Here is a 24,745-nt window from a genome sequence, read left to right as displayed (position 1 = left end):
GGATTGTCCACCCACACCCAGTGCTGCCTACTGGTCTGCCTGGTGGGGTCCGGGTGGAGGGGGATGGGGGGGGGGGTGCTATGGGTGTGGGTGGTGTGGGACGAGGGTCGTGCCAGGGGTGCAGGGCTGGTTATTCGCTCTGGCCGCCATGAGGAGGCCATGCAGCTTCTTGCAACACTGCTGGCCGGCACTGGCAGTGAGGCCATAGCACTCCTGGCCTCCTCCACCTGCACCCTAGCCTGGTTGATGCCCGCAGGTGGCAGCCACCTTCCCACCCCCGGAAACAAGATGCCCCTCCTATCTTCCACGGAGTCCAGCAGGGTCTCAAGCACCGCATCAGTGAAGCGGGGTGCCACTTTGTTGGCTGGAATGAGTGTGTCTGGGGAGTGGAGAGCTTATATACAGCTGCAGCTTGTCAGTCCCTACCCCGGCGAATCAGAATCAGATCCCGCCATGCATTGAAATTGCACTAGTTCCACGTAGGGCCAGTGCTCGCCCATTAATGTGTCCTGAATTGCTTGCGACCGGCACCGCTTTTGTCAACATAGAACACTCAGTTCCGGTGTTAGCACTTGGTCCCTCAAACACAGAATTCACGCCCTTGTACTTGTGCTTGCGTTTGCTTTGTGCAGTCCGCCAACCCCGGCTTCCTGCACGACGTGCCCCCGAAGGCAGCAGGATTCCCCATTCCCGCCACATGCCAATGGGATTTCCCATTGAGGCCACCCCACGCCGCTGGGAATCTCATGGGTGTGGGTGCACTGTCAGTACAGTGGGAATCCTGCCGGCGGAGAATCCCACTGCAGATGTGTGAAAAGAAATATTTGCAGAAAACATCAAGGTCACAATAATCATGATCACTGAAGGTGGTGTTGAGGAGAGCTCCTATTATCAGCTAGCTTTTGCGGAGATTAATCATTAATCTCTTGTAAAGCTTCAAGCTCTTTGGCTACTGTGTCTCAATCAAGATACATGTCCCATCTATTAGCTCTACTGAGATTACATCCTGAGAGTTCCATACCCGTTGTGTCATCGTCTGACCAATTTCGACTGTCACACTGGGTGAGAAGGATATGATTCAGTGAATCTTGCAGTAATTTACATACTTTTAATCTTGTGACTGGCAATCTTGATGTGCTTATAGATTCAGGCAAAACTCAACAACACTGGAAACATTCAGCAGGTCAGTCAGCTTCTGCGGAAGGGGAAAAGAAGTTTGATTCACACATTCTTTCCAGTTCAGTGTGATGGAAGTTGCATGCTGCTTCGGTTAATTAAATTCGCCCACCAGCTAATAGCTTTAATTAACAGAATCGTCATCAACTTTGGAAAAGTGTTTTTTTACAGATAAAACTTCTCAACTCCATCCTCTACAGGGTGTCTTAGCTTTCTGATACTGACTGAAATATTTCATGTAATAATGGGGGAGGTGCACGGTGTTGCCACTGGACTAGTAATCCAGGAATCCAGGGTAATACTCTGGGGATCCGGGTTCAAATCCCACCAGGGCAGATGATGAAACTTGAATTCAATAAAAATCTGCAATTAATCGTCGCATGATGACCATGAAACCATTCTCGATTTGCATAAAAAGCCATCTGCTTCACTGAAGGAAACCTGTCTCACCTGGTCAGGCCTAGGTTTAAATCAGACTCCGAACTGGCCCCACCTGCCACCATGTCAAAGAAACAGGCAGGTGGGGACAATGCTGCTGCATGAAAATGAACCAACTGCCCTGGATGCCCCCATCCAATCCATACCCTGGGCCTTGTAGCTTTGTTATGCCTTCATTCGGGCAACTGGCCGTCTTAATGATCACAATAGGATGCAAATGTGAATTAAAATAATCCAGGCCTTAAAATGGTGATATGGGAAGGGGGGGGTGGTGGTATGTATTAGGGGTAATACGGTACACCACGTGTCGACAGGCTATTGGTGGAGGGATGCCAGGTCCTGATAGGATCTGCCACCTACTGGGCTCCACCCAGAAATGCCGGTATAAGAACCCAGTTTTTCCCTCCATTTCTCTTAGCAGTTGTATTCTGTAACCACGCTGCTGGGGATAAAGTTCTGCTTAATAAAGCCTTCAATTGACATTACCTCAACCTGCCTCGCGTCATATTGACAGTGCTACAATTTATTAAGCAGAATTTAAATTGAAGAAAAGGACGTGGGAACATGGAGCTCCGAATCACCCCGGAGTGCCTGCGCATCGCACCCCAAGCAGCTAACTCAGCCTCTATCGTCAAACACTGGATGGCATGCTTTGAGGGCTACCTCCGAACGGCCCCTGGCACACCGACTGACAAACAAAAGATGCAGGTCCTCTATTCCAGGGTGAGTCCTGACGTCTACTCCCTTATCGAGGACGAGGACGGCTTCACCTATGCCATCGCCGCGCTGAAGGATATCTACATCCAGCCCGCCAATCAGGTTTTTGCTCACTACCAGCTCGCCACACGACGGCAATTTCCGGGGGAATCGCTGGACGAGTTTTATAACGCCCTGCAGATCCTGGGTCGAAACTGCAACTGCCCGGCGGTAACAGCGAGTGAACACACAGAGCTCCTGGTCCGCGATGCGTATGTGGCAGGTTTGGCCTCTTCCCAGATCCGCCAGAGGCTTCTAGAGAAAGAATCTCTGGGACTTACAGAAGCTCGGGCCCTGGCGGCATCCCTCGATGTGGCCTCGCGTAACGCCCGCGCCTACGCCCCCGACCACAATACAGCCCCTTGGGCTCCGTGGACCCCCGCTGCGGTCGACTCTCCGACACCCCCCCCACCCCCGCAAACCTGCGCGGCCAAAACACCAGACCAACCGGGGGGGGCCCCGCTGCTATTTTTGCGGCCAGCCGAAACACCCTCGGCAGCGATGCCCGGCCCGCGCGGCTACCTGCAAAAGCTGCGGGAAGAAAGGCCACTACGCGACGGTGTGCAAGTCCCGCGGGGTCGCCGCTATCTCCGGGGAAGAAACGGGACCACAGACCCAGCCCCCCCAGCGATCCACGTGTGACCAACGGACGCCGCCATTTTGGACCCCGGACGCCACGAGGGAGAGATGGGCACAGCCATTTTGTCCACCCCCGCCCGCGCTCGATCCGTGGACGCCGCCATCTTGGCTGAAGGACCCCGACACAGACGGCCACATACTGCCTGATTATGATGCTCAACTTCAACAACCACGTCTGGCTTCGACGACCCTCGACAAGTCGCGACCCCGGACGCGCCAGACTGCAACCACGACAGTCCTAGTGAATGGCTACGAGACGCCGTGTCTTATCGACTCTGGGAGCACGGAGAGCTTCATTCATCCGGACACGGTAAGGTGCTGTTCCCTCGTAATTCGGCCAAGCACCCAGAAAATTTCCTGGCGGCGGGATCCCACTCGGTTCAGATCATGGGGTTCTGCATCGCTAACCTAACGGTACAGGGGAGGGAGTTCCGAAATTACCGGCTGTATGTCCTCCCCCATCTCTGTGCGCCCATACTCCTAGGGTTGGACTTCCAATGCAACCTCCAGAGTTTAACATTTAAATTTGGCGGCCCTATACCCCCACTGACTGTCTGCGGCCTCGCGACCCTCAAGGTTGAACCGCCTTCCTTGTTTGCGAACCTCACACCGGATTGCAAACCCGTCGCCACAAGGAGCAGACGGTACAGCGCCCAGGACCGAGCATTTATCCGGTCCGAAGTCCAGAGGCTACTGAAGGAAGGCATCATCCAGGCGAGCAACAGTCCCTGGAGAGCCCAGGTGGTAGTTGTTAAGACCGGGGAGAAACAGAGGATGGTCACCGACTATAGTCAGACCATCAACAGGTACACTCAGCTAGATGCGTATCCTCTCCCCCGCATATCCGACATGGTCAATCGGATTGCACAGTACAAGGTCTTTTCCACCGTGGACCTCAAGTCCGTCTACCACCAGCTCCCCATCCGTCCCGGTGACCGCAACTATACTGCATTCGAAGCAGACGGGCGGTTATACCACTTTTTAAGGGTTCCATTCGGCGTCACGAACGGAGTCTCGGTCTTCCAACGAGAGATGGACCGAATGGTTGACCAGCACGGTTTATGGGCCACGTTCCCGTATCTCAACAACGTCACCATTTGCGGCCACGACCAGCAGGACCGCGACGCCAACCTCCAAAAATTCCTCTAGACCGCTCACGCCCTGAACCTCACTTGCAACAAAGAAAAATGAATGTTCCGCACCGATCGTCTAGCCATCCTGGGCTACGTAGTGCGTAATGGAGTGATAGGCCACGACCCTGAACGCATGTGCCCCCTCATGGAGTTCCCTCTCCCCCACTGTGCCAAAGCCCTGAAGCGTTGCCTGGGCTTCTTTTCTTATTACGCCCAGTGGGTCCCCCAGTACGCAGACAAGGTCCGTGCACTAATCCAGTCCACTACTTTTCCCCTGACGACAGAGGCATGCCAGACCTTTAGCCGCATCAAAACGGATATCGCAAAGGCCACGATGCGCGCCATCGACGAGTCCCTCCCCTTCCAGGTCGAGAGCGACGCATCGGAAGTAGCTCTGGCGGCCACCCTCAACCAAGCAGGCAGACCCGTGTCCTTCTTCTCCCGAACCCTCCACGCTTCAGAAATCCGCCACTCCTCAGTGGAAAAGGAGGCACAAGCAATAGTGGAAGCTGTGCAACACTGGAGGCATTACCTGGCCGGTAGGGGATTCACTCGCCTCATTGACCAAAGGTCGGTTGCCTTCATGTTCGATATTGCACAGCGGGGCAAGATCAAGAACGACAAGATCTTGCGGTGGAGGATCGAACTCTCCACCTTCAATTATGAGATCTTGTATCGTCCCAGAAAGCTGAACGAGCCATCCGATGCCCTATCTCGCGGCACATGTGCCAATGTACAAGTGGACCGTCTACAAGCCCTCCACGAGGACCTCTGCCACCCGGGGGTCACTCGTTTCTACCACTTCCTTAAGGCCCGCAACCTCCCTTACTCCGTCGAGGACGTCCTAACAGTCACCAGAAACTGCCAGATCTGCGCTGGGTGCGAACCGCACTTTTTCAGGCCAGATAGAGCGCACCTGGTTAAGGCCTCTCGACCCTTTGAACGCCTCAGTTTGGATTTTAAAGGCCCCCTCCCCTCCACCGATCGCAACGCGTACTTCCTGAACGTCGTTGACGAATACTCCCATTTCCCTTTCGCCATCCCCTGCCCCGACATGAACGCGTCCACGGTCATTAAAGCCCTCGGTACCATTTTTACACTGTTCGGTTTCCCCACTATATCCATAGCGACAGGGGGTCCTCCTTTATGAGTGACGAACTGCGTCAATTCCTGCTCAGCAGGGGCATAGCCTCGAGCAGAACGACCAGTTACAACCCCCGGGGGAACGGGCAGGTAGAAAGGGAGAATGGAACGGTCTGGAAGGCCGTCCTGCTGGCCCTCTGGTCTAGGAGCCTCCCAATTTCCCGCTGGCAGGAAGTCCTCCCGGATGCCCTTCACTCTATCCGGTCCCTGCTGTGCACTACCACGAATCAAACGCCTCACGAGCGCCTCCTCCTCTTTCCTAGGAAGTCCTCCTCTGGAACGCCACTTCCGACCTGGCTAGCAGCTCCGGGACCCATTCTGCTCCGGAAACATGTGCGGGCGCACAAGTCAGATCCGTTGGTGGAACGGGTGCATCTCCTTCACGCCAACCCGCAATACGCCTATGTGGAGTACCCCGATGGGCGACAGGGCACGGTCTCCCTGCGAGATCTGGTGCCCGCCGGAGCTACCCACACCCCCCCAACGCCAATCACCACCTCCTCACTCCCGCCGGTTCATCCCGCAGCCACCCCCTTCCCGGGGGGTTCGGTTCTCCTCCTTGACCCGCCCAGGAGTAAGGACACAGGGGACAGCGCTATGCTCCCAGAGTCAACGGGACTCGAGCCAGCGCCATCACCACCATGCCCAAGACGATCGGAAAGGACGACCAGGGCGTCCATCCGGCTCATCGAATCACTTTAACTCTCAACGTTTTCAGTTATTGTGTCTTGTTATAGTTATGGCATCATGCCGACCCTGTTTGGCCCGTTGGCCCAGTTTTCAGTTATTGTGTTTTGTTCAAAGTTACGACACAGTACCGACTCTGTAAACCCCTACCACCATGCGAACCACCATCCCGCCGGGTTTATTTTCAACAAGGGGTGAATGTGGTGGTATGTATTAGGGGTAATACGGTACACCACGTGTCGACAGGCTATTGGTGGAGGGATGCCAGGTCCTGATAGGATCTGCCACCTACTGGACTCCACCCAGAAATGCCGGTATAAGAACCCAGTTTTTCCCTCCATTTCCCTCAGCAGTTGTATTCTGTAACCACGCTGCTGGAGATAAAGTTCTACTTAATAAAGCCTTCAATTGACATTACCTCAACCTGCCTCGCGTCATATTGATGGTGCTACAGGGGGGTGGTGTTCATGCTTGCTCTGTCCCCCACCCCTTTGTCACATACCCTGTATTGACCCTCCCCCAGTCTGCCTCTTACTCAGCCTCCCTCCAAACAGCTCTGACTTCAGTAAAGTTTCTTTTACTTAATTGTATGCATTTTCATAACCTTCTGACCAGAGCCATGCCTGTTTCACACAAAGCAGTGTGTGTAAAGGCTTCAATCGTGGTGCTAATTCAGCACAAATTTACCATCATTCCTAAAATCGGCTTTGTGACACATTTTGAGGATGTGGTACTTCTAACATTGCCGTCATTTCCTTCGGTTCTTTTTGTGAACCATCTTTGTCGATGATATGACCGAGCTAATTTATGGATGACTTGAAAAAGTCACTGTTTGCCTTTTTAACTCTCAAGTGCGGCTTTGTAACTTTTTCAGGGTAGCTTCAAAATTCTCCAAGTCTTCCTATTCACTCGAACTAAATAACAAAGCATTCCATTCAATCCACTTAGAATTTGATCCTTGGAGTTTTGAAAAGTAGCAGGTACAGGTGTTATTCCAAAACGAAGCCTTCTGTAACAAATTGTTGCTGCAAACAGAAAAGGTATGGAAGTGCCCACACTCTGGATTATTGGAAAACACGATGAGGGGCGAAATTCTCCGGTAGCGGCGCGATGTCCGCCGACGGCGCCCAAAACGGCGCAAATCAGTCGGGCATCGCGCCGTCCCAAAGGTGCGGAATCCTCCGCATCTTGAGGGGCCGAGCCCCAACCTTAAGGGGCTAGGCCCGCGCCGGACTAATTTCCGCCCCGCCAGCTGGCGGAAAAGGCCTTTGGTGCCCCGCCAGCTGGCGCGGAAATGACATCTCCGGGTGGCGCATGCGCGGGAGCGTTAGCGGCCGCTAACGGCATCCCCGCGCATGCGCTATGGAGGGAGTCACTTCCGCCTCCGCCATGGTGGAGACCATGGCGAAAGCGGAAGGAAAAGAGTGCCCCCACGGCACATTCCCGCCCGTGGATCGGTGGGCCCCGATCACGGGCCAGGCCACCGTGGGGGCACCCCCCGGGGCCAGATCGCCCCGCGCCCCCCCCCTGGACCCCAGAGCCCGCCCGCGCCGCCTTGTCCCACCGGTAAGGTAGGTGATTTAATCTACGCCGGCGGGACAGGCATTCTAGTAGCGGGACTTTGGCCCATCCGGGCCGGAAAATCGTGGGGGTGGGTGCCGGAGAATTCGGCAACCTGGCGGGGGGTCGGAGAATCTCGTCCGAGACCTTTATTAAGGGTGTTTCTCAATACAATCAAGAAGGTGATCTGCCCAAAGCCCACACAAACACTCTGCTGATGTCGTTACACATCGCATGAAGCAGAAACAGCAAGAACGTATCCCCAGATACATAACAAGGTGCAAGCTTGATGTTCACACCAGATACAGCTCGCCTAATCCAGTGGCTTCATTGACATCAAACATGTAGATGTTCTCCAAATAGATCTGGCACATTTTGCATTACACAAATACCAGCACCTACAAGAAAAAATGGTGAGTGATTCTACTCTGCAGAAACTGGAAAACTATCATCCAAGGGTGGCCTGATATAATTCTGTATGTCCACAAACACATGAGATCATTTTGGTCTTATCAGGATGAGCTAGGCATCTCCTGGGGTCATTTTTAAAGGCAAATATGTCATCACACTGGCATCATTGTGACCTGATATTCTTCAACTTCATCGCTCACACGTAGGCAGAGATTGGATGAGAAGACTCTTAGGGGAGACAGCCTATTGGCCAGGTATGAACATTAATGTCATCATCATAAAGTGCGAGGTACGACAAGAGCACTTGCCATGTCAGCACAAAGCACCATTGATTCCACATCTTGTTGCGCCCCAACCTTGGTCCAAAATCACATCCAACCTCATGTCCATGGTACTGATTTCATTATCGTCATGCCCCACACTCCAGCCCTCACACTCCACCCATCACTCTGTCTCTCACTCTGCCCCTCACTCTGCCCCTCACTCTGCCCCTCACTCTGTCCCTCACTCGATCCCTCACTCTGCCCCTCACTCTGCCCCTCACTCGATCCCTCACTCTGCCCCTCACTCTGTCCCTCACTCTGTCCCTCACTCTGTCCCTCACTCTGTCCCTCACTCGGTCCCTCACTCGATCCCTCACTCTGCCCCTCACTCTGCCCCTCACTCTGCCCCTCACTCTGTCCCTCACTCTGTCCCTCACTCGGACCCTCACTCGATCCCTCACTCGATCCCTCACTCTGCCCCTCACTCTGTCCCTCACTCAGTCCTTCACTCGATCCCTCACTCTGCCCCTCACTCTGTCCGTCATTCTGTCCCTCACTCGGTCCCTCACTCGATCCCTCACTCGATCCCTCACTCGATCCCTCACTCTGCCCCTCACTCTGCCCCTCATTCTGTCCGTCACTTTGTCCCTCACTCTGTCCCTCACTCTGACCCTCACTCTGTTCCTCACTCTGTCCCTCACTCTGCCCCTCTGTCCCTCACTCTGTCTCTCACTCTGCCCCTCACTCAGCCCCTCACTCTGTCCCTCACTCGATCCCTCACTCTGCCCCTCACTCGATCCCTCACTCTGTCCGTCACTCTGTCCCTCACTCTGTCCCTCACTCGGTCCCTCACTCGATCCCTCACTCTGCCCCTCACTCTGTCCCTCACTCTGTCCCTCACTCTGTCCCTCACTCGGACCCTCACTCGATCCATCACTCTGCCCCTCACTCGGTCCCTCACTCGGTCCCTCACTCGATCCCTCACTCGATCCCTCATTCTGCCCCTCACTCTGTCCCTCACTCTGTCCCTCACTCTGTCCCTCACTCGGACCCTCACTCGATCCCTCACTCTGCCCCTCACTCTGTCCCTCACTCAGTCCTTCACTCGATCCCTCACTCTGCCCCTCACTCTGTCCGTCACTCAGTCCCTCACTCGATCCCTCACTCGATCCCTCACTCTGCCCCTCACTCTGCCCCTCATTCTGTCCATCACTTTGTCCCTCACTCTGTCCCTCACTCTGACCCTCACTCTGACCCTCACTCTGACCCTCACTCTGACCCTCACTCGGTCCCTCACTCTGTCCTTCACTCTGCCCCTCACTCTGTCCCTCATTCGGTGCCTCACTCTGTCCCTCAATCTGTCCCTCACTCTGCCCCTCACTCTGTCCCTCACTCGGTCCCTCACTCGGCCCCTCACTCGGTCCCTCACTCGGTCCCTCACTCTGTCCCTCATTCTGCCCCTCACTCTGCCCCTCACTCGGTCCCTCACTCAGTCCCTCATTCTGCCCCTCACTCTGTCCGTCACTCTGTTCCTCACTCTGCCCCTCACTCTGCCCCTCACTCTTTCCCTCACTCTGTCCCTCACTCTGCCCCTCACTCTGCCCCTCACTCGGTCCCTCACTCGGTCCCTCACTCGATCCCTCACTCGATCCCTCACTCGATCCCTCACTCTGCCCCTCACTCTGTCCCTCACTCTGTCCCTCACTCTGTCCCTCACTCTGTCCCTCACTCTGTCCGTCACTCTGTCCCTCACTCTGCCCCTCACTCTGCCCCTCACTCTGCCCCTCACTCTGCCCCTCACTCTGCCCCTCACTCTGTCCCTCACTCTGCCACTCGCTCTAACCCTCACTCTGCCCCTCACTCTGCCCCTCACTCTGTCCGTCACTCTGTTCCTCACTCTGCCCCTCACTCTGCCCCTCACTCTTTCCCTCACTCTGTCCCTCACTCTGCCCCTCACTCTGCCCCTCACTCGGTCCCTCACTCGGTCCCTCACTCTGCCCCTCACTCGGTCCCTCACTCGGTCCCTCACTCGATCCCTCACTCGATCCCTCACTCGATCCCTCACTCTGCCCCTCACTCTGTCCCTCACTCTGTCCCTCACTCTGTCCCTCACTCTGTCCGTCACTCTGTCCCTCACTCTGTCCCTCACTCTGCCCCTCACTCTGCCCCTCACTCTGCCCCTCACTCTGCCCCTCACTCTGCCCCTCACTCTGTCCCTCACTCTGCCACTCGCTCTAACCCTCACTCTGCCCCTCACTCTGTCCCTCACTCTGTCCCTCACTCTGTCCCTCTCTCGGCCCCTCACTTTGTCCCTCACTCTGTCCCTCTCTCGGCCCCTTGCTGTGTCCCTCACTCTGCCCTTCGCACTGATCCATACTGTGCCCTTTGCTGTGTCCCTCAGTCTGCCTCTCACTCTGTCCCTCACTCTGTGTCAATGCAAAGACGCGTTTAGCATTCAAACTGTGGGACTTTGTTACTTATTACGAGTAGCAGGGTGTTCAGTTGTAAGATCAATCATTCTGTTACCACCATACTAACTGTCTGTTGCTGCCTCTGACATTTCAATGATTTCATTCTCAATCTAGCACTTATGAGACTAGAGTTGGTATTGACCAGGTGTTGCTGCACTGCATCGCAGCTGGTCGACGGAGGACGGAGGTTGTGGATTGGGGTTAATTTGCATTTCACAGCCCGGGCTGAGAGTAGCCAAATAATGGCGAGCATTCAGAATTGTCTATTAAAGCTCCTGATGCTCTATGGTTGAGTGAGAAAACTCCAACAAAAGTCTGAAAATCTGAGAAGTATTTACAGAATGCGGCAATGTAGATCGTATCAATGCACCCTGATGTTGTTTTTGATCACCATCCTTGATAATGAAAATCATATCATTATCACTGACCTAAGCTAATGGGAACTTAGAATCATGGATCAGAGACTGAATGAGCACAGAAGGACATTGTTTGGCCCATTGGGCCTGAAAGGGTTATCTCAGTTGGCTGGACAGCTGGTTCGTGATGTGGAGCAGCTCCAACACCGTCGGTTCTGAGACAGTGGTGTCATGTGAGAGTACCTTTAAGACATGGATGTTTAAGCAATGTACCTTTAAGAAAACAGCGATGTCAGAGAGTGGGTGGAGCTGAGGTCAGGTCAGCCATTTTGCAGTTTAGTTTTGCAGGTTTTTGAGGAAAACAGCTTGTGTGTGTCTGTGTTTAGTAGTGAGCTGTGATGTCTGCCATAAAAGACTATCTCTGGATCATTTGGGTGATTTAAACTCATAATTGTAAAGCCTTTAACCTGATGTGAATTTGTTTAAAGGTGTTAAGTCTCTTGGATGTTTGAAGGAATATTTTAAGGAATTATTTACTGTTGCAATATTTTCTGAGTTATCTTTGAAATAAGGGGTGTTAAGAGATCCAATGTTCATTTAAGATGTTAAGTTGAGTTCATGGAATAAACAGTGTTTTGTGTTTAAAAACCCACGTGTCCATAATTGAAATACCACACCGAGGGAACAAGCCGTGTGCTAGGAAAAGCAACAAATCCATTAAAGGGAGAGTTTGGTTGAACTCCATGATTTTGGGGTTCTGAAAACGCCTCGCCCATAACAATTGGGGGCTCGTCCGGGATAAAAGGCTATCTATTGGATTGGCTTTTGTGAACTTAAAGACAGTGAAGGATTGTTGCTTTTCCGGTGTGGTATTTTAGTTTAAGTGGGCAGAGTGTTGTGAACAATGGCTCTTTCAGAGGCTCAGAAGTTTTTTGGGGTGGAGAATGTCACACGTAGTACTTTACGGACAGAAACGAAAAGCAGACTGTTAGATTTGGCAAGAACATTGCTGTTAACATTACCTGACAAAATGCGAAAAGATGAGGTAATTATGGCAGTGGTTAAGCATTTAAAGTTGCCTGAAATAGAGTTTGACTCATTGGAAATGGCAAAAATTCTGTTGCAAATTAAACAAATGGAACATGAGAAAGAATTAAAGCGGCTTGCATACGAGAGTGAGAGAGAGGAAAAAGAAAGAGAAAGAGAGAGAGAGGAAAAAGAAAGAGAAAGAGAGAGAGATGAAAAAGAAAGAGAAAGTGAGAGAGACGAAAAAGAAAAGGAAAGAGAAGAAAGGAGAAAAGAAAGAATAGCCCTAGCAGAACAAAGGGAATAAGAAAGGGAGATACAGATCCGGGAAAAAGGTAAAGAGAAGGAGTTTGAACTTCAGAAAATGGCCATGAAACATGACAATCAGTTAAAATTGGCAGACGTAAAGGGAAACGTACAGTTGGATGATAGTGATGAGGATCGTAAGAAAGAGCGTCATAGTCAAAGGCTTGGTGGGAATCTATTTAAATATGTCCAAGCATTGCCAAGGTTTGACGAGAAGGAAGTGGAAGCCTTTTTCATTTCATTTGAGAAGGTAGCTAAACAAATGAAATGGCCACAGGACATGTGGGTGTTACTGATTCAAACAAAGCTGGTAGGTAGAGCTAGTGAAGTGTTTGCATCACTACCGGAGGAGGTATCTGGAACGTATGAGGAGGTGAAGAAATCCATCTTAAGTGCATATGAGCTCGTGCCTGTAGCTTACAGACAAAGGTTTAGAAATTTAAGGAAAGAATTTGGTCAAACATACATGGCTCAAACAGAGTAATTTTGATAGGTGGATAAGGGCTTTGAAAATAGACCAAACGTATGAAGCTCTCAGAGAAATTATACTTTTTGAGGAGTTTAAAAATTCAATTCCTGGTGTAATGAGAACTCATGTGGAAGAACAGAGGGTTAAAACTGCGAGATTAGCAGCGGAAATGGCAGATGATTATGAATTAGTTCATAAATCAAAGATTGGTTTCCGACATCAGTTTCAGCTGGTGAGGGATAGACACTGGGGACATGAGAAATACTCAAGTGGTAAAGGTAAAGGTGATCTGATGGGAGACAATAAAGAGAGTGTACCTCAGATTAAAAAAGAAATCCAGGAGGGTGGAAAAGAAATGAAAAGTTTCAGATGTTTTCACTGTAATAAACTAGGCCATATAAAGTCGCAGTGTTGGTGGTTGAAGAAAAACACTGGGAAGGCTTATGTGGTAAAACAGGATAAGACAGTGGGGTTTGTTAGGTGGTAAAGGAAAGCCCAAGGGAAGCGAAGGAGGTGCAAACGATTGTACAGCCTGTTCAAGAAGTAATTGTTGAGAAGGTGCCAGATGATTTTAAAGAATTTACTTGTGTAGGTAAAGTTTACTCATGTGTATCAGGAGGAGCAGGTAAAGAAGTCACAATTTTAAGAGTTACAGGGGCTAGTCAATCTTTAATGGTAAGAGATGAGGAATTATGTAGTTTGGGAAGAATGTTGCCAGAAAAGGTGGTGATATGTGGAATTCAGGGTGAGAGGAGTAGCGTTCCATTATATAAAGCAAGGTTGGAAAGTCCAGTGAAGAGTGGTGAAGTGGTAGTAGGAGTAATAGATAAAATATCTTGTCCAGGAATACAGTTTATCTTGGGGAATGATATAGCTGGATCGCAGGTGGGAGTGGTTGATAAGCCAGTGGAAAATCAGTCAACTGAAGTGTTGAAGGACGAATATCCTGGGTTTTTCCGGATTGTGTAGTAACAAGGTCGCAAAGCCACCGGTTAAGACAAGAGGAGAAATCGAAGAGTTAAGATGAAGTTGAAGTGCAATTATCAGAAACGGTTTTTGATCAGATGGTTGAAAAAGAACAAGAACAGGTAGAGGATGAGGCAGATATTTTTAGTTCAGAAAAATTGGCGGAGATACAACAGAAAGATGTGGAAATTAAACAGATATAGCAGAAAGCATATATGGAAGAGGAATCTGAGAGTATGCCAGAGTGTTATTACCGTAAAAGTGGTGTATTGATGAGAAAATGGAGTCCTGTACATATGCAAGCGGATGAAAAGCGGGCAGACGTTCATCACGTGGTATTGCCGGTAGGGTATAGAAAGGAAGTGTTGCAAGTTGCAGATGAGGTACCAGTGGGAGGTCATTTGGAAATAAGGAAAACTCAAGCTAAAATCCAGAAACATTTTTATTGGCCTGGACGACATAAAGATGTAGTTAAATGTTGTCAATCATGTCACACATGTCAAGTGATAGGGAAACCTTAAGCAGTGATAAAACCAACACCCTTAATATCCATTCCAGCATTTGAGGAGCCTTTTACAAGTGTCCTAATTGATTGTGTAGGACCGCTTCCCAAAACAAAATGTGGGAATCAATATCTGTTGACTATAATGGATGTGTCTACTAGGTTTCCAGAGGCCATTCCAGTACATATTACAGCTAAAAGGATTGTGGAGGAGTTACTTAAATTCTTTACTAGATATGGACTACCCACAGAAATTCAATCGTATCAAGGAACAAATTTTACTTCAAAGTTATTCAATGAAGTTATGGATAGCTTAGGAATAAAACAATTTAAATCAACTGCGTACCATCCAGAATCGCAGGGAGCGTTAGAAAGGTGGCATCAGACATGAAAGACAATGTTGAGGGCGTATTGTCAAGATTATCCAGATGATTGGGGTAAAGGAATCCCATTTGCATTGTTTGCAATTAGGGATGCACCTAATGAGTCTACCAAATTTAGTCCTTTTGAACTAATTTTTGGTCATGAGATAAGAGGACCACTTAAATTGATTAAGGAAAAATTGGTGGGTGAAAAATCGGAAATTACACTATTGGATTACGTGTCAAATTTTAGGGGATGATTAAATAGAGCAGGTGAATTGGCTAGACAACATTTGAAAGTTGCACAAAATGTGATGAAACGGGTAGCGGACAAGAAATCCAATGTTCGTAGTTTTGCCAGTGGGGATAAAGTTTTAGTGTTGTTACCAGTGGTAGGGGAGCCTTTAAAAGCTAGGTTTTGTGGACCAGATCAGATTGAAAGGAAATTAAGTGAGGTGAATTATGTGGTAAAAACACCAGATAGAAGGAAGACTCACCGAGTGTGTCATGTGAATATGCTTAAAAGGTACTTTGGAAGGGAAGGAGATAAAAAGGAAGTTTAAATGATTCTAACTCAAAGTGAAGAACCAAATCCAGATGACTGTGAATTTGACATACCTCAAATTAAATTGGAAAATGAGGATGTCCTTAAAAATTGGGATGAATTGTTAAGTTACCTCACAGAGGAAAAACGAACTGACCTGAAAGAGTTATTGATATCACATGGGGAAGTTTGTAGAGATAAATTGGGAAGTACTAAAATAACTATACATGACGTAGATGTGGGAAATGCTGTTCCTATCAAACAACATCCATATAGACTTAATCCTTTAAAATTGGCACAGGTTAACAGAGAGATTGAGAGTATGCTGAAGAATGGCATAATTGAAGTGGGTTGCAGCCAATGGAGCTCACCCATAGTGATGGTACCTAAACCAGACGGTACCCAACGGTTGTGTGTGGACTATTGAAAGGTGAATGCAGTTACAAGAACGGACTCTTATCCGATCCCACGTTTGAAGGATTGCATTGAGAAAGTGGGGCAATCTGCTTTTATTTACAACTTCCAGACATGAAAAGAACATTTAAAACATTGCATGGAGTTCTTTGATCGACTTCAGGAGGCAGGTTTGGTGATGAACCTAGCCGAAAGTGAATTTGGAGAAGCCCGAATCACTTTCCTTGAGGAGTTTCCGATATCCTCAAGACGAAGAGAAATAATGCAATTTCTTAGCATGAGTGGATTTGATCGAACATTTGTGCAAATGTTTTGTGGCGTGATTACTCCACTGATGGACTTGCTAAAGAACCGTCAACAATTTCACGGGACAGCGGACATTCAACATGCATTGCCTGAAAGCTGTGATAACCAATGTTCCTGTATTGGAGAATTGCAAGGGACTCTGTGGTCAGATTGAACTAAAGTATCTGATTCTAAAGAGAAATGCCGAGGAATAGAGGAATGGATGGATCGTGCAGAGACTTCGTTCAAAGAGACTGTCAATCAAGAAGGTTTTCGGTTGGAGGAAGAAGAACAAAGAAAAATATATTATATTATTATACCTGTTTGCGTGTGTTGTTTTTTTTAAAAAAACAAAAAGGTATATTTACTGTGTACATTTCTTAGTGGATTGTGCAAAAGTGAAAAATGAAACCATTTTGAAGTTGATGGTTTTTTTTTTCTTGGGGGAGGTATCATGTGAGAGTACCTTTAAGACATGGATGTTTAAGCAATGTACCTTTCAGAAAACAGTGATGTCAGAGAGTGGGTGGAGCTGAGGTCAGGTCAGCCATTTTGCAGTTTAGTTTTGCAGGTTTTTGAGGAAAACAGCTTGTGTGTGTCTGTGTTTAGCAGTGAGCTGTGATGTCTGCCATAAGAGGCCATCTCTGGATCATTTGGGTGATTTAAACTCATAATTGTAAAGCCTTTAACCTGATGTGATTTTGTTTAAAGGTGTTAAGTCTCTTGGAAGTTTGAAGGAACATTTTAAGGAATTATTTACTGTTGCAATAGTTTCTGAGTTATCTTTGAATTAAGGGGTGTTAAGAGATCCAATGTTCATTTAAGATGTTAAGTTGAGTTCATGGAATAAACAGTGTTTTGTGTTTAAAAACCCACGTGTCCATAATTGAAATACCACACTTAGGGAAAAAGCCGTGTGCTAGGGAAAGCAACAAATCCATTAAAGGGAGAGTTTGGTTGAACTCCATGATACATTTTGGGGTTCTGAAAACGCCTCGCCCATAACAGTGGTAACATTTGCATTGTACCTGTGTTGGATCTTTAATGGAACCATCCAAATAATCCAACTTCACTGTCCTTTCCCCAATTGCTCCATAAACGTTTTTTTCCCAATTCTCTTTTTGAAAGTACATCGGTCTCCACAACCCTTTCAGCCAGTGCTTTCCAGATCATAATAACTGTGTACAAAAAATATTGTCACTTTGATTTATTTTGCCAATCACCTTAAATACGTGTATTTCTGAAAAAAGAGACAGACCATCAAAGCTTTTCATCTTGCACTCATCAGGGCAGCTGCGCAAGATCAACCAAAAGTGAAGAGAACAACAATTTACACTGCATGAGAAGAGAGTGCTGATTGGTTGGCAAGTGGACCCTGTCCGGCAGAGACATTGCCATGGAGAATGCAGCAGAGAACAGCTAACCGTTTTCAGTTTCAAATGCAAATCAGGCGGGTCGATCCTGATTGGTCAAGGCATTGCCATGGGAATGATCCAGGGAATGGCTGTCACCCCAAGATTTTGTTTAACTGGAAAAGGTGGAATATGTAGGCATGCTGTCTGGGTGCATGGCGGCGCAATGGTTAGCACTGCTGCCTCACAGCTCCAGGGACCCAGGTTCAATCCCAGCCTCAGGTGACTGTGTGGAGTTTGCACTTTCTCCCTGGTCTGCGTGGGTTTCCTCCGGGTGCTCCGGTCTCCTCCCACAGTCCAAAGATGTGCGGGTTAGGTGGATCGGTCAAGCTTAAAAAATTGCCCTTTAGTGTCCAAAAGGTTAGGTGGGGTTACTGGGTTACGGGGATAAGGTGGAGGTGTGGACTTAAGTAGGGTGCTTTATCCAAGGGCCAGTGCAGACTTGATGGGCTGAATGTCTATGCACTGTAAATTCTGATTCTTTGCTCCACCTGTCTAGAAATGACAGGGTATGAGTATATGTAGCTTTCAGCTTGCATTGGTGAGCCACATTGCGAGCCTGGCTGATAATTTTTAATTGGTTTTCAGTGCAATTCTTTGCACAATCTCTTCCAATGCAATATAAATTGTTGTTCCCTTTGTTGTTGGAAAATTCTCGCATAGCTGTCCTGATGAGTGCAAGATTTAAAGCTTCAATGGCATGTCCCTTTTTGAGTAATATTCAAGTTTTGCCCTACCAAACGACAATTTAAATCTGTGTCCTCTGGTTACTGATTCTTCTGCCACAAAAAAACAGTTTCTCTTTATTTATCCTATAAACACCATTCATGATTTTGGGCATCCTCTATCGAAATTTCTCTTAACCCCTACTGCACTGAGAGAACGATCGCTGCTGCTCCAATCTCTCAATCCCGGTCCCACTCGAGTAAATCAATAACTGAGTATTTATTGCAATCTTTCCCGAGATTGTTTCACCTCTTCTGTTGCCACGCTGATCTTGTTTTACCTGCGAGACCTCGTGTAAAAATTCAAATACCCGTGTAAATGGCTCTCTAACTGAATGAATAATACATGTTAATAAAGCAAACTACTGCAGATGCTGGGAATAAATACAGAAAATGCTGGAAAAACCCAGCAAGTCTGGCAGCATCTGTGTAGAGAGGAAAATGGTTAATGTTTCGAGTCCGTATGTCTCTTCTTCATTCTATTTTGATTAATAAAGGTAAAGTTGCCAGCATCCCAGATGACCATAGGCTGCTTTCTCCTTTGAGGAGGAGAGCTGACTGGTGGCGATTTAACAGGAGGATCACCGCACCTCAGGCGAGGGGCGAGGTTCGGAAAGCGGGGTTTTCATGAATAACCTCAGCTGGTACAGGAATTGAACCCGCACTGCTGGCCTTGCTCTGCATCAAGAACCAGCTGTTTAGCCAAGTGAGCTAAGCAGGCCCCCCCCCGTTCATTGCCACTTTCTGGGGGTTTGGTGAACACAGGGGAATACATTGTGGTGAAGCTGGGAATATGGTGAGTTCGAGCAAGCTTCCCAATTTGCTGTCAATTTCCTTTGTTTAACGCCCAACCTGCCTCCAAACCCACACACCCCAGCAGGTTAAGAACCCCTCCACTGTCCCTAAATGTTCCCCCATAACGGGTGTTTATCTAACTGACCTGCAAGGTACCAGTATTATTCTTGTCCCCTTTTTAAACAGGAATGTAGCATTTTCAATTTCCCAGTTCACTGGCACCACTGCCATAACCAAAGAAGAGTGGAATAATTTGCCCGCAGCCTCCCAAATTTCCACCTTCACCCAAGGTGATCTTTCTACATTAAGGACTGCCAATATTCCACGCACCTCCATTTCCTTTTATCTGATTTAACATTGCCACTATTTTCTCCATTGCTGTTAAATTGACAGCATCCACTTCTCTGGCGAAGACATTCAGCTTCTGTCACTTTGGTGTGCTGGGGTATTTTCACTCACACACCCAATGTTATGAAGCAGAAAATGGATGATTGTGCAGAGCCACACGAGGAGGGTAAAGGGACAAGATACTGTTCAGACAATTGCATTTCATTAAATAACAAGAAAAAGAAAATCAATGTTACATACGCCTGCACGGAAATCTAAACCAAAACAACACAACTCCATCGAAAAATACATTTACTGCCAAAGCCAAGTCACACAATGTGGCTGGCAGCAAAGCTGTAAAATGGAACAAGGTGCATTGAACGAATAAATGAAGAACAGTATTGAGCTTTGCACTCCGAGATGAATCAATCCTGCAGGGTCATGTACCCCTGACATTCATCACTTCCAACTTGGCTCAGCAGCTGACCCAAGGGCTTTGTGAATGATTGTTTTTGTTTGGGTTTACTCTGCTTTCGGTATTTTTGTGTACTTTGCCTTTTGCTCCATTCTCCCCCTTCAATCAGAGGTTAATCTGCTTGCTCTTTACCTGGCACTAGTTTATCAGGAGCCATGCATTCGTGCTGCACTGAACATGGGGGGCGGAAATTGAGCCCTCCCCCAAAACGTGAACGCTATGATCGGCACCTTCTCGCCGGCAAACATTCTCCTCCAAAATCCTTCAGTCCCTTTGGTTCAAGGCGAGATTATTCCATTGCCTGTTCAGCATTCTCAGCAGCACTGGGTGCAAAAGCCTTTCACAAAATTGCGAAATGTATAAAGTGCAATAATAGCTAACCAACATAGTGATCCATCTTTTATTCCGGTGCTGTTTTAATATCCAACTCCCTGTCACAGCTAAAATCAAATGTATTTGTTTTGCTCTGGAGTGAGAAAACTCCCGAGATACAGACAGGAAAAGGTCAATGTGACAGCACTTTCAGATGCAATAGTTCCACTTGAATGAACTACATTGTTTGCTCATTCATAAAATATGAGAAAAGTATATTTTAAATTCAGATTTGCTTCCTCCTTTGCTTTTTTTCCCCCCATTGCAATGCGTCCTGCTTCTTGTAGCTATCCCATTTCAACAGATTGTTTACATAAATGCCTGAAGTCACAATGCTCTTCAATATTAGCTCACTTGCTGTGGGCAATAAGTTTAAGGTCAGAGCAGGTTTGGACTCGGAGTAGATTTGAACGATCTTAGAGGATGAAAGTGGCTAATCGTAATGCTGTAATCCAGTGTGCTATTTTAATCTTGCAGGAGTGTTGTAAGATAGACCTGTGTTAGACTTGCTGTCACCCTGGGAGGTGTAGCTAGCTTTGCAGTATGTCACAAATAGCTTCGCACTCACCTCACATCACCCTAAAGGGGCATTGGGAATTTATTGGTTACAAAACACGGAATACACTAAGTTCTTTAACCGTTGATTTGACAATTAACATGCTGATCTTCCACATTTATTGCTTCAATATTTAACGTTCAGCACATCATTAAAACAAAATTGTTTATACGTGAAAAGTCTCCACACCGCCTGATAGCTGCTGAAATCTTTGTTGCCACTGTTGCTCTGTTTAAATATAGAACAATGTATTTATAACATTTCAGGACCTCAGCATGTCCCAGAGTGCTGCATGGCCAATTATTAACTTTAAAGTGCAGTCTCTTTTGTTTGGTGGGAAGTCACTATGTGCGCAGCCAAATGGCACAAATGCCAATGAGATGGACGAGCTGCTGGAGTAATGTTAGGAAAACAGAAATAGGAGGAGACCATTCTGACCCTCATTTAGCCCTCCGGGCATGAGATCATGGCAGATCTGCGACCTAACACTATATAACCCTTTTTCGCTCTCGGTCCCTTAATATCTACGGTTAACATCAATTTTCATCAATTTTAGGATTAAAATTTACAACCGATCCAGCATTAATTTCCATTTGTGGAAGAGGATTCCAAACCTCTACCACCTTCTGTGTGTAGAAGTGTTTCCTGCTTTCACTCCTGGAAGGCCTGGCTCTAATTTGTTGATATTGCGCCCTAATTGTAGACTCCCCAATGAAAGGGAATCATTTCTTGCCAACTACGCTATCTGTTCCAATTCATATCTTGAAAACCTTGATCAAATCACCCCTTAACCATGTATATTCCTGGGGTTACAAGCTTGGTTTGTGCAGCCTCTCCTCAAAATTTAATTCCTGGTGTCCAAATATATTTCTGGTAAATCTATGTAACATCATCCCTGAGGCCCATGTGTCCCGAGTGGTGTACGTTATCCAGGAAAACCACCTCCTCTTTAGAAAAGTGTCTTTTAAATAAGTAGGCAGATTTTTATGATTTTTACTTGGGATAAGAGAATATCGATATTAGCATTTATTGTCCATTCCTCATTTCACTGATGGCATTAAGAGTCAACTCAACAGGAGCCAACTCCACGAGGTTCGATTTGTACTGCCTCGGGGCAACAGACAGAAGTCATTTGTAACAAAGTAAAATGGGTCAGCAACTGTCTGTCACCAAGAAAAAAGGATGCCAGAAAAATCTAGGGAGAGAAAACAGAGTTAACATTTAGAGTCCGTGTGGCTCTTCATCAGAACTGAAGAGAGGGATAAATGTGTTTGATATTAAACTGTAGTTGGGAGGGATTGCAACAAGATGTAGCAACTTGAAGTACAAGAAACAGATACCCCAGTGTGGGAGGCGGCAGTTCTTGGAGGGCAGAGGGTTTTTACATTCAGACAATAAATTGAGGGGTTATCAAAAAAAGATTTAAGATGGATGCGAACGGTCACAATCATTGTTGAACTGTTGTGTCCTGAGGGCTGTAACGTGCCCAACCAGTAGGTGAGGTGCTGTTCCTTCTGGAGCATCACAGCAGATCAAGGATGGACATGTGTGCATGACAGCAAGATCTGAATTAAAATGGCAAGCAACAGGGAGGTTGGGGCCATGCTTGCGGCCTGAGTGAAGGTGTTCTGCGAAGCAGTCACCCAGTCTGCATTCAGTCCCCCCAATGTAGAGGAGACCGCATTGTGAAGAGCAAATAGAGCAAACTAAATTGGTACAAGTGAAATGCTGCTTAACCGAATGTGCAGTTTAGGTGGATTTGCCATGCTAAAATTGCCCCTTACTGTCCAAAGATGTGCAGGTTTGGTGGGGTTACGGGTATAGGGCAGGATGATGGGCCTAGGTAGGGTACTCTTTCATAGGATCGGTGCAGACTCAGTGGGCTGAATGGTCTCCTTTTGTACTCTATGGATTCTATGGCGTGTTTGAGGCCTTGGATGGTGAGAATGGAGGAGGTAAAGGGTCAGTTGTTGTACCTTCGATGATTGCAAGGGAAGGTGCCATGGAAAGGGGATGGCGAGTTGGGCGTGATGGAAGAATGGACCAGGGTGTCACGGTGGGAGCGGTCCCTGCATAATGCTGACATGGGAGGCAGTGGCGTAGTGATATTGTCACTGGACTAGTATTCCAGAGACCAAGGGCAATCATCTGGGGACCCAGATCTGAATCCCACTGTGGCAGATGGTAACATTTGAAAATAGATTTTGAATTAAAAATTTCATACTGACCATGAAATCACTGTTGATTGTCACAATAACCCATTTGGTTCACTGATGTCCTTTTGGGAAGGAAATCTGCCATCCCTACCTAGTCTGGCCTCCATGTGACACCAGATCCACAGCAATATGGTTTGCTCCTAGATTCAGATTCATAGATTTTCTACAATGCAGAAGGAGGCCATTCGGCCATCAAGTTGACACTGACCCTCTGAAAGAGCACCCTATCTTGGCCCACCTGCCCCCCCCCCCCCCCCCCCCCCCCCCCGTTCCTCTCACCATAATCCAACCATCCCACTTAAACTTTTTTTGGACACTAAGGGCAATTTAACATGGCCAATCCACCTAACCTGCACATCTTTGGACTGTGAGAGGAAACCGGAACTCCTGTAGGAAACCAATGCAGATATGGGGAGAAAGTGCAAACCCCACACAGACAGTCACCCAAAGCCGGAATTGAACCCGGGTCCCTGGCACTGTAAGGCAGCAATGCTAACCACTGTGCCATCTTTTTTTCGAAGTGTACACAAAAATTGATTACTCAAAGAAAACATGTGATTGGGTGGTTATGCCAAGAGTATAATTCGCAAATCCAGGAAAGAGATAATGAGTTCTTATTTCTATAAGACAATCCACAATTTAAACTTCACTTGTAACAGATTTTAAAGTGATATTACTTTAATCCCAGGGTATTACCGTTGGTTAGCACTGCTGCCTCACAGTACTGAGTACCCGGGTTTTATTCTGAACTTAGTGATAGTCTGTGTGGAGTTTGCACTTCCACGTCGTGTCTATGTGGGTTTCCTCCGGGTGCTCTGGTTTCCTCCCACAGTCCAAAGATGTGCAGGAAAGGTGGATTGGCCATGATCAATTGCCCCTTAGTGCCCAAAAATGTGCATATTAACTGGGATTATGGGGGAGTGGGCATCAGTGGGGTGCTCTTTCGGAGGGTCAGTGCAGACCCAATGGGCCCTTCCTCAATGGGAGGCCCCATCTTCAATTCCCCTTCAAGAACAAGAACATTAATGATGGACAAGAGATGATGATGGCCCAACCAGTTATGCCAACATCCCATCAAAGAATTAAGAAAGGGGCTGAGGGGATGTGTTTTGTGGTGCATCATGCTGACAACATCAAACTAAATCAAAATATACCCTAATCTCTCCATCAGTCTCTAGAACTCTACCCTTTAGTGCATTGCCTTTTTACCTAGCTTGAATATTCTTATATTATCTCGAATCTAAAGAAATCCCTCTGCTGATACATCAGTCTGTTTGATTACTTTTCTGCCCACTTATTTGGGGCCATTACCTTTCATTACACTGATGTTTGCTGTTTCCCAACCCAGAACCAACATCTTTGACTTTTCATTCTTGTTTTCTATTATTACATTTAACCCAGTAGCGTTAAGATCGCTGTTCCCCAGTAGTTTTCTGACTCTCAGATCACAGTTATTTGCAACATGCATTTCTCAGCATACAATCAAGCAATGCTTCTTATCCTCTTGGAAATGCTGCCCTGATTCCAATTTCCGTGTTACCTGAGTAGCCGTAAGGTTTGAGCTGAGGGATTTTGTGTGACAGTGTGCGTTTTGTGTGTCCCCAGCTCCTGACAGTCAAGTCCTGAGAAGACATAAGAAAAATCTGTGGAAGCTGGGAATCTGATATAAACACTGAATAAAATGGTGAAAGTACTTGAATGATCAGGCAACATGTGCGGCGAGAGAAACAGAGTTAACCTTTCATGTATGTGACCTCTCGCTTAACCCTGTTGTGGAATGGCTAAAACTGCCGTATGAACACTGGCCACTGCTCTGACACACTGGGAAGATTCACTCCATTTAAGTATATGTCAAGTGGAAAGTCCCAGGATTTTGACTCAACCACAACGAAGGAATGGAGACATATGGTCAAATCAGCACAATGTGTGACTTACATAGAATCATAGAAAATAGGAGCAG

This window comes from Scyliorhinus torazame, chromosome 16 (assembly GCF_047496885.1).
Source record: "Scyliorhinus torazame isolate Kashiwa2021f chromosome 16, sScyTor2.1, whole genome shotgun sequence".
In the NCBI taxonomy this organism is placed as follows: domain Eukaryota; kingdom Metazoa; phylum Chordata; class Chondrichthyes; order Carcharhiniformes; family Scyliorhinidae; genus Scyliorhinus; species Scyliorhinus torazame.
Note: the sequence above shows the minus strand (reverse complement) of the source record.